The sequence below is a fragment of the Sorex araneus genome, chromosome 5 (genome assembly GCF_027595985.1).
Source record: "Sorex araneus isolate mSorAra2 chromosome 5, mSorAra2.pri, whole genome shotgun sequence".
Classification (NCBI taxonomy): domain Eukaryota; kingdom Metazoa; phylum Chordata; class Mammalia; order Eulipotyphla; family Soricidae; genus Sorex; species Sorex araneus.
In genome coordinates this window covers 109,831,576-109,841,529 of record NC_073306.1, presented here as the reverse complement: position 1 = coordinate 109,841,529, position 9,954 = coordinate 109,831,576, and positions in this window count along the sequence as shown.

The following is a 9,954-nucleotide window of genomic DNA, read 5'->3' as shown; positions in this document are numbered from 1 at the left end:
ACAAAGGGGTTGGTGCCCAACCCTGACCGAAATCCCCTCGGCTCAGTGATGGGGCAGTGTGGAGAGTGGGCGCGAGGTGACTTTCCCACACCACATCCTGCCACCATTAAACCGGCACCCTTAGTGCCCGCCCTGCACTCCACATGGCTCTCACACTGCTACAGCCTCTGCTGTGCATGTGTGTGTATATTCTTGCATGTATGTGCATTCCTGTATGTGTGTGCATTCCTGCATGTGTATGCATTCCTGCATCTGTTCGCATTCCTGCATGTGTGCATTCCTGCATGTATGTGCATTCCTGTGAGTGTATTCCTGCATGAGCATATGTGTTCCTGCATGTGTGTGCATTCCTGTATGTGGCCATTTCTGTGTGTGCATTCTTACATGTGTGCATTCCTGCATGAGCACGTGTATTCCTGTGTAAGTATGTCCATTCCTACTTGAGTGTGTTATTGCATTCATGTATGTGTTCTTGTATGCATGTGGTCCTGCATGCATATATGCATTTCTGCGTGTTCCTACATGCATGTGTAGTCCTGCTTAAGCATGTATATTCCTGCACGCCTGCATGTGTGCTCATTCCTGCATGTCTACATTTCTGTGTATCCCTGCATGCATGTGCATCCCAGCATGTATGTGCATGACTGTATGCACGTATATGGTTCTAAATGCCTGCATGCACGCATATGGTTCTGCATGTCTGCATGCCTGCACGCATGTGTTTCTACATTCCTACACATGAATGCATCCTGCACATATATGCATACCTACATTCCTACACATGAATGCATCCTGCACATATATGCATACCTGCATGCATATGTGCATTCCTGCATGTGTGCCTACATGTAAGCATGCATGTGGGCCTGTGAGTGCCTGTGTATCTTTCTCTATCATGTGTCCAGTGAGGGCGTCTCCGTTAGGGCTATTTCACATATCACCAGCCACTTTGCAATTATTCCCCAAATCACCTCCGTTATAAGCAGGGAAACTGAGGCCTAGAGAGAGGATGGTGGCCTGCCCAGAGTCTCAGAATCGACCCCTGGCCCCAGGACCCCTCTGGCTGCAGCACACTGCCTTTCCAAGCTCTCCATTTCCTTCTTTTTATTTCACTTCAAATCCTGAGACCACCCAGGCGTTATCGAAGCTGATCTAGGAGAAACACATTATCAGCCTTGTCCAGGATAGCTGCAGATCTGGAACTGCTTTGGGGGAGGAAATGGGAAATGAACATTGGAGAATTCCGCTGGTAACTCTAAAACACAACATGAATGGCCTAGGGGGCCGGGGGCCTCTTGGTGCCAAATTCTCTCACTGGGGCAAACTTCTCTGTCCCTCTCCCTGTGAGGGCTGGGGCTTCCATAGCCTGCCCCAGGTAACAGCAGCCACCCTCCCTGAGGTACGGCCTGCACTGGGGCCACCAAGAACCCTGGGCAAAGTGTTGAGGGTCCTCACTTTGTGCTCTGGCTCTGATTACCTGACCACCCCTCCCCTGCTCTGGTTCAGAGTGGCTCCCCTCCTCCCAGCCGCTCAACTCCAAACCTCCAAACAGGTCAGTAGCTGGTGGCCTCAAGGGACCTGCTGGGCAAGCAATGGACACAAGGGCCAGGCAGGGCTGGAAGGGGCTGGGGACTGCAATAGTGGCTTGTGGGGAAGGGCAGTAGCCACAGGAGAGACTCGGGTCTTTGGGGCCAGTGAGAGGCTCAAAGGCTGGGGCACACGCTCTGCATCCTGGTACCCCTGGTTGAATCCTTAGCACCACATGGCCCCCCTTGGCACTGCTGTAAGCATCCCCTAAGCTGGAAGTATCCCCTGTGCACTACCAGGTGTGGTTCAAAAACCAAGGGGAAAAAAATAAAAGTCTGGATCTTTATCCTAAGTTGGTTGAAGTGCTTCAGCTAGGGTTCTGCATTCATTTTCCAAAGACTGGCTGGCTTCTGGGTGAAGAAGGAAACATGAAGTCTTAAGGGCCACCACAGGGTGAGAGAGAGCAGCAGCTGGAGCAAGAGGTGATGGAGGGAATGTGGGGTGGAAGGTGGGCTGGCTTGGAGATGGGTGGGATGGACCAGTGTTGCCCATTTCCCAGGTTGCAGGAGTTGACGCCTCTCACTAAGAGTGGTGGAGGGCGGGGTGTGAGTCAGCCAGGTGTCCTTTGGGAGGCCCAGAAGCTTCTCCCTGGTTGGAAACCTGGTTTGACTCCTGGGTCAAAGTCTCAGGCTTTGCTGTCAAGAGCCTGTAGCTTCTGGATGAAATGGTTCATGATCCAGCCCAGGAGAAAGCGGCCCAGGTGCACACATGCTGGTCTGTTTCCACTTCTCATTTGAAGGCAAATTGCTTGTCCCAGTAGGTGGTTTTGCCTGGATTATACAGTGAGCCCGCACCAGGCCTTATGTTGACATAGTAATCAAATAGCAAAACTAAGGGACGAGGCTGCGGTCAGAGGGAAGGATAGGAGCCGCGGAGATCCGGAGCAGGCGTGGGGCGGCTCTGAGTTCATCAGGAGAAATGGAACAAGACATCAGAAGGACGCGAGATGATTACACAGGAAAAGTGGGGGTGGGGCAGGGGAGTCCTCTCGTGGCCCTGTAAGAACAGGCACTCAGCACAGTGAGGGGCTGGTCAGAGAGAAGACGGGCTGGTCAGGGGAGGTGACCGGGGCTGGGTTCCGGCGGAGGAACTAAGGAGTGACAGAGCAAATGATGGAACACAGTGTGCGGGGGAGAAGCCAGCGACAGAGGCTGGGGTTTGAGTCTGGGTACCTGGGGAACCAGATGGCGGTGAACCAGGACTGCAAAGTGCAGCAGATGTGGTAGGGGAGAGGAGAGGGGGGCGAGGCTGGCGGCCCCTGGAAGCCACTCCCTCTAGCTAAAGTCCAGCAAGGTAGAGCAAGGTAGAGGGCAGGTAATGAAGGTTCTTCCTTCCCGGGATGTGTTGGAAGCACAGCCTAGAGCGACTCCACATCAATCCATTTTTATTTGCAGGTAAACAGGCTATATCTTATCTTTTCTTTCCTTTTTCTTTCTTTTTCGTTTTGTTTTGGGGTAGCATGACTCAATATCACCCATCTCTTATTTGCAAGTAAATGGTATTTCCTTCCTTCCTTCCTTCCTTCCTTCCTTCCTTCCTTCCTTCCTTCCTTCCTTCCTTCCTTCCTTCCTTCCTTCCTTCCTGTCTTTTTCTTTTTTTGGTTTTGAAACTGCATAAGGCTGTGCTGAGATTACTCTTTGCTCTGTACTCAAAGATCACTCTTGTATCACTCTTTTTGGGACTTTTTCCCTTTTTTTATGACAGCTGGTTTATTGAATGTTTATGAGAGAAAAGGGTGAAGCTATTTTACACACACACACACACACACACACACACACACACACACACACACACACACACAAAACAGCCTTTAGTTTTTAGGGGGAAATGAGCTAGCAATACTTGACCCATGAACACTGTCGTTGAAGCACTATCCATGGAGCACCCATCACATCAGATACTGGATTAACTTCCTTAGGTGTTCTCAGAATAAGACTTTCTTTTCCACAAGCTATCTGATGTTTTCCATTAAAGATCACAGTTAAATCCACAGAGGTGACAAAAAGTGTCGTTTGTGCTTTTTAAAAATAAACATTGGCGCTGGGGATCGAACCTGGGACGGGGGCAGGCAAGGAGAGCACCGTCCCCCTGCCCAGTGGCCCCAGGCCCCGGCGAAGCACTTCTTTCCTTTCAATGCTGTTTCTCAATCGACCCTGTCCTGAGTCCTCCCCTTAGGGAATTAACAGAGTCTGAACCAGAACCACTAAGGAAGGGGGCCCCCGCCCCTGCACCCCAGGGAGGCAAGAGGCTCCTCGTTTCGAGAGAAGATGGACCACAGGCCTTGCCCAGATAAATGCCAGGGAAACCTGGTGCCACAGCAACCACAGAGAGAAGGCTTTGGACACTGGGCACCAGCCCTCACCACCTCCGGGAATAACGCAGGCAGCGGTTCCAAACTGACAGCCAACAGCAGCACGTGGGAAATGGGGTGCTCCTTAGGCAGGGTTTCTCCTCCTCTCCAAACCACTCCCCACATCATGGCTAGTCACCACTCCAAAATACAGATGGGATCGGCAGTCACCTCCCTGCCCCTCCGCCTTCTCTGATGCCGTGTCATCTCCCGTTGGGTAGCCAAGCCCCAGGAGAGGTACTGCACGCACGCTACCAGGTCCGCGCCCGAGCCAGGCATCACCAAGCAATGGCCGCATCTGCAGGCCCAGACGCAGCCCGAGAAGCTGACTCAGCACAGCCCAGCAGGCCGCCGTGAGCAATCAATCTCCCTGGGAATGAGAAGCATTGGCTCTCTGGAGAGCTGAGATCCATGACTCCCTGGCCTGGTCCTTCGCTGCCTCCCCTCTGCTGTCCTCACTTCACATCACGGCTTCTGTGTTCCCATGGGCTATTCCAAGCACGCCTGTCTCCTCCTCACTGTCAGAGCCCGTGTCTCTGCCAGTGCCCTGCCAGGCACACCCTGTAGGCAGTCACGCTACCACCTGGCCCCAATCACCAGCCCCACAGTAACTGAGCTGGACACACTGTTCCCCCTGTGAAACACACTGATGGGCCACCTTGGGTCTGGGGTGACCATGTGACAAGGTTTTGGCCATCAGGAATGGTGCAATTTCCCATTCAAGTTTTGCTTAGAAGACTCTGGACATAGGGTCCCCTGGACCCCCACCTTTCTCCTGTGCAAGGGATGGTGAGATGCCACCACCAGAGGTGGAAGGCACATGGGGAAGAGGGCAAAGCCTCCTCCAAGCCCTGGGTCACTGTCCTCCGGCCACTAAGGGGAGCCTTGCCCCTCTGCCATGCTCGAGCCTTTGGGGCCTGTGGCTATGATGACAGCTGGGCTGGACCCCAACCCTGTGCCCTCACAGCGTTTCCTTCCACCCTCCTGGGCCATCTCATCGGTCAGGCTGAGTTCCCAGAATGTCGGGGATCCCCACACTTTGGACATGCCTCTGCTTAGCGTCCCCCAAACCAGAGGGTGGCTGGGCCTCTCCCAGCACCCCACTCATGTCCCTTATTTACCCGCTAGCCCAGGATTTTTTTAAATTCTGCCCCCACTCTTTTTTTTTTTTTCCAAAATTTTATGAAAGCGCCGTGATTTACACGGTTACTCGTTGTTGTCGTCGGGTTTTTGACCACAGTGTTCCATCACCAATCCCGCCACCAGTGTCAAACTTCCCTCAGCAATCCTACGTTTGGACATCTACCCCCAGGAGAGAAAAACACTCATTCCAAAGGACATATGCCCACCATTATGCACGGCGGCACTCAGTGCAATAGGGAAGCTCTGGAATCCACCTAGACGACCGACAGCAGATTGGTGGGCCGTGAAGATGTGGTATCTAAGCACAGTGGATGCAGCTCTGCCCACTCCCGCCCCTGGGAACTATGACTCAGTCGAGCGTGGCCTGGGATTCCTCCGAGCATGACACGGCTGATGAGGAATCACTTTTAGGCCCTTGGTCTCTCCCATTGCTGGCATCTTCATAACAGCCACATTCAGTTACTGCTCGTCTCCTCCCCCACCCCCAGTGGGGTCACACCCTGAAGTTTAAGAAGCGAGAAGCTAGGCTGGGTCCCGGAGTGGCCTGCAGATGGCGCTGACCTCCATACCTGACCGGGGGTCCTGTCCTACAGACCAAACCGCTCCTCAGCCCAAACTGCTCCCCCATCTCCTGCCCCCCACACCAACAGTCCCACCCACCGGGTCCCACCCAGCCTAGCGCCAAGGGCCTAAAGTGGCTGCTTCCTCCCAGGGCTGGGGCCTGAATTGTCCAGCCCCTCTTTTGTTACTCGGAACCGGGACGGAGAATGGGAGGGTTTCTCTGATCTTTGTGTTCTTAAGTGGCCCAGGAAATCCCAAGAGCTGACCTGCGTTCCCAAGGCCCTGCTCCTGACCAGAGAAGCCCGAGGCTTTGCAATCAGCCCACACTTGCTCCCTGAACTTCTGACCACGGGGACCCTCCTCATGAGGCCCAGCCTTTGGCAGCCTGTCCCAGGCCCCCGCGGTGGTGGCGGCCCCAAAGCAGGATGTAGCCAGAGGATGGCCAGTGGCCGGCTATTTTGGGACAGGGAGGCTCCTGGGAGGATGCTGGCGAGGCCAGAGGAGGAAGAGAAGGAGGTAGGTTTTCTGCCCACGATGATGTGTCCCAAGCCGCCTGGAGCCGCCCAGGGGTCCAAGGCTGCCACGAGAAGGAACACGCCCGCCACAGACTCCAGCCTCAGCCCCGCTAGACACAGAGACAAACTGGGCACAGGCACGGGGGACGGGGGCAAGGCGCGAGGCTCCCTGCCAGAGGCCACACAGCAGCAGAGAGTAAGAGTGAGTGAGTGAGTGAGTGAGTGTGTGTGTGTATGTGTGTGTGTGTGTGTGTGTGTGTGTGTGTGTGTGTGTAGTTGGTCTTGCTCTGACAGTAGGGCAAGACTGAGGGAGCATAGAGGAAGGAGTGGGAAGCCAACCAAGCGTGAATGGAGAGCGAGAAAGATGGGCCCCTTGGCTCAGGGACGGCTCAGGAGGTCTCTGGCTGACCGGTCACTGCACATCCAGGCACAAGCTGTGTCCACACACAGGCTATGGCGCAGGGTCTGACGCGAGACACGTATCAGCCATACTCTGACCCATGCCGAGTCCCTCTGAGGGGGGCTCAGAAGGCCAGGGACTCCCCGCCTAAGGCCCCACCCAACATGGAACAGGGTCGGGGAACACGAGGAGGGCTTCGCTCATGACTTCGCTCATGGTCGGCAAACGATTCAGCACATCAGAATCCAGGGCTCTGCTCAGGGGCGGGGGCAGGGCTGGCTCAGGCACGAGTGAGACGCTCTGGGCTGTGCCGCGCCCGGTGGGCAGGTGCCCAGCAAGGAGGGGCAGTGTGTCCAGCACGGAGTCACTGCCGCTGCTCAGAACACATTGGCAGGCACTGGGCCTGCGGGCTCTGGGTGGGGGAGGTCACTCGAGGGCAGCGGGAAGAGCCAGGCAGGCAGAGGGGCCCCTGCCCGGCCCAGTACAGGCACACCCACCGTCGGAGCCACCATCGGAGCCTCACCTGCCAGGTTCGTTAGAGCTTCTCTGCAGGCATCACCGCCTCCCCATCCGCCTCTGTCCGGGGCCTTTTCTGAAACAGCCCCTGGTGGAGGTTGGACACTGCCCACATGCCCCAGTACGAGCATGTGGCTTTGCTGTTTGGGATCCCCTGCACCCCAACCAAGGGTATGGTCCCCTTAGCCATGCCACCAGAGCACTGTGCATGAGCACCACTGCAAAAGGGGTTGAGCCCCACCAGGAGGTGGTTCAGGGGCTCCAGTGTGACCATCAGGCCTGGGGTTTGACTCCCATGCCTCTGGCTGCTCCACTGTGTGTGACCCAAGCACCCGGGGAGGCATGAGGGAGCACCCAAACTCAGTATGCGTTTCCCCATGACGCTGCAACAAGTTTGCAAGTAAAGATGCTGAGCACTTCAGGAAGGAGCATGTGGGGGAAGCACAACTTACAAAAGATGTGCACCCTCCCCAGGAGCCCCACAGTGGAGAATGGAAGCACTATGGACATGTACATATGTGTGTCTGCACACATGTACATGTGTGTACAAGTGTGCATGTATGTACACTTGCATGCATGCGTATGTGTGCATGTGTGAGTGTATAGACATGTATGTCCTGTGTGTACCTGTATGCAAGTTCGTGTGCATGCATGTGCATATGTGTGCACATGTGTGCATGTGTGTGCTTATATGTGCATGTGTGTAGTTTGTGTATGCACACGCACACACAGCACCACATCCAGTGCATGGGAGACTCCAGTCATCTCAAAAACAGCATCGAGAAACAGAAGGAAGGGAAGGGGAACTATCTTAATTTTCTTTGATTTTCTTGGTTTTTGGCCACACCCAGTGGTACCCCTTCCTCTACACTTAGGGATCACTCCTGGTGACTCTTGGGGAACCCTATGGGGTGCTGGGGATCGAACCTGGGTTGGGCATATCCCCTGCTGTACTAACACTTCAGCTCAATCTTCTTTTCTTTATTTTAAGGAGGGGGCGGGAGATAGTATAGCGCTAAGCTGCATGTCTGCAGGCTCCTGACGAGGTTCAGTTCCTGGCATCACATCATTCCCTCCAGCCGTGGTGTCTCTGGGTGCAGCCCTGGACCACCACCAGGGTGGCCTGAGGTCCCTGGCACTGTGGGGCTCCAGTAGCTCATGTGCTCGGACGCTTGAGCTGGAAGAACTGAAGGCCCAAGAACCCCCACATGCCCCCGAACCTCTACCCTATGAAAGGTGTGTGCAAGCATCCCAATTAAAACATGAGCACCCTGGATACACACCCCCCACCTCGAGTGTGTGAGTGACCCCCAAGCATCACAGCCACAACGCCAAGCTCTGGGGAGAGAGGGGAAAGCAGCCATGGAGTACCAAATGTCAGCATCAACCACTGTCTGGCCCATTTGGGGGTCGCATCTGGCGGTGCTGGGGGGCTACCCTCCTGGACTGTGCTGAAGAATCACTTCCCGCAGCGCTCGGGAGACCTTGTAGTGGCAGGAATCAAACCCTGGGCTTCCATACGCAACGCCTGGACATCAACCCTCGAGCTCTGGGCCCACGAACCCATCGTGATCACCATCAGGAAAGGGGCTCGTGCCCTGCAGGTTTCTCCCCCAGAATCTCCACATCAAACCGCTGCCTGGGTGTTCTGCCCGTTTTCCAGACTAGGCACCTGAGCCAGGGTTGAGAACTCACCGCTGGTCCCCCCACGCTGGGGGCAGGGGCTGGGGTTCGAACCCCTCTCTGCCGTGCCCCCGTCAGCACCTTACCCTGGAGCTGGAACATCTGTAACCGACTGAGTGACCTGACAGCAGCCGCAACCCTGGGACAGGCCGGTGCCAGCTGCACCACACCTCACCTCTGTCCCACTCATCTGGGCGCCTGCCCAAAGCTCTTCCAGACTCCGGGATGCCGACCCCTGGTTGGCTGAGGGAGGAAGCTTCCCAGGGCTTCTGGACACCTTTCAATTAACCCGGGTGACCCCTTTCTAATTGGAGCCAGCTGAATCCTGTCCCGACGGCTCTGCTTCCCCGGGCGCAACCGGTGACTCCCCTCTGGGCCCCTCAGTCTCCAGAGAGGAGCTTTCTCCCCATCCAGAGGCTCCACATATGTCGGCATCTGTTGCCTCTCTTCCTTGCCTTGGGAGCCTAGGGGAGGGCTCTGAAGACCCCCGGGCCACTGTGCCCAGTCAGAGTCCACACCTCCTACCCACCACGGAAACTGAGGGGCCCGCTGAGCACTGCAGCGGGATGGAGCCGCCTGTGGCCACCGTCACCCCTTCCTCACGGGGCACACACTCTCCTGCCCTGATAACGCTGCCATTCTCCAGAACAGCGCGCAGCAAGCCAGGCCCCGTGAGGACTGACTGTGGACAGAGCCATTGACATGTGTCCGGTGCCCAACGGCCGCGAAGTGCAGAACAGACGACCAGGAAGCCCATCTTGCGCGGCGAAATGACCAGACAGGCCCAGGACCTTACAAACACTGAAACTGAATCCAGACTTCCCGATTCCACCACATTCTCCTCACATGCCGTTTTTTAAAATACAGGAATAATTTTAAAAACAAAAACCAAAAAATCAATCACCTCAGGGTCACATCCTATTGTGTGCCGCAAGGTCTAGCATACACCAGCGGCGATTGTGCAGTGAAACAGAACAGTCGGTGCACACGATCACCTTGCATTGCTTTCCACCTTGGACGCCGAATGATGGGAGTGTGTGCGAGAGACCTGTAGCGCCCCCCTCCACCCCCCCAGCCACCGAGGGCAGATGAGGCTTTGCAGGTAGGTTCGGAGTCATTGGCTCACTAGGGACATGGGCCCTTGCTGAGGGCCCTGCAGCAGACTGACCCGCCAGGTCCTGCCCTCATTCTCTGCTTCC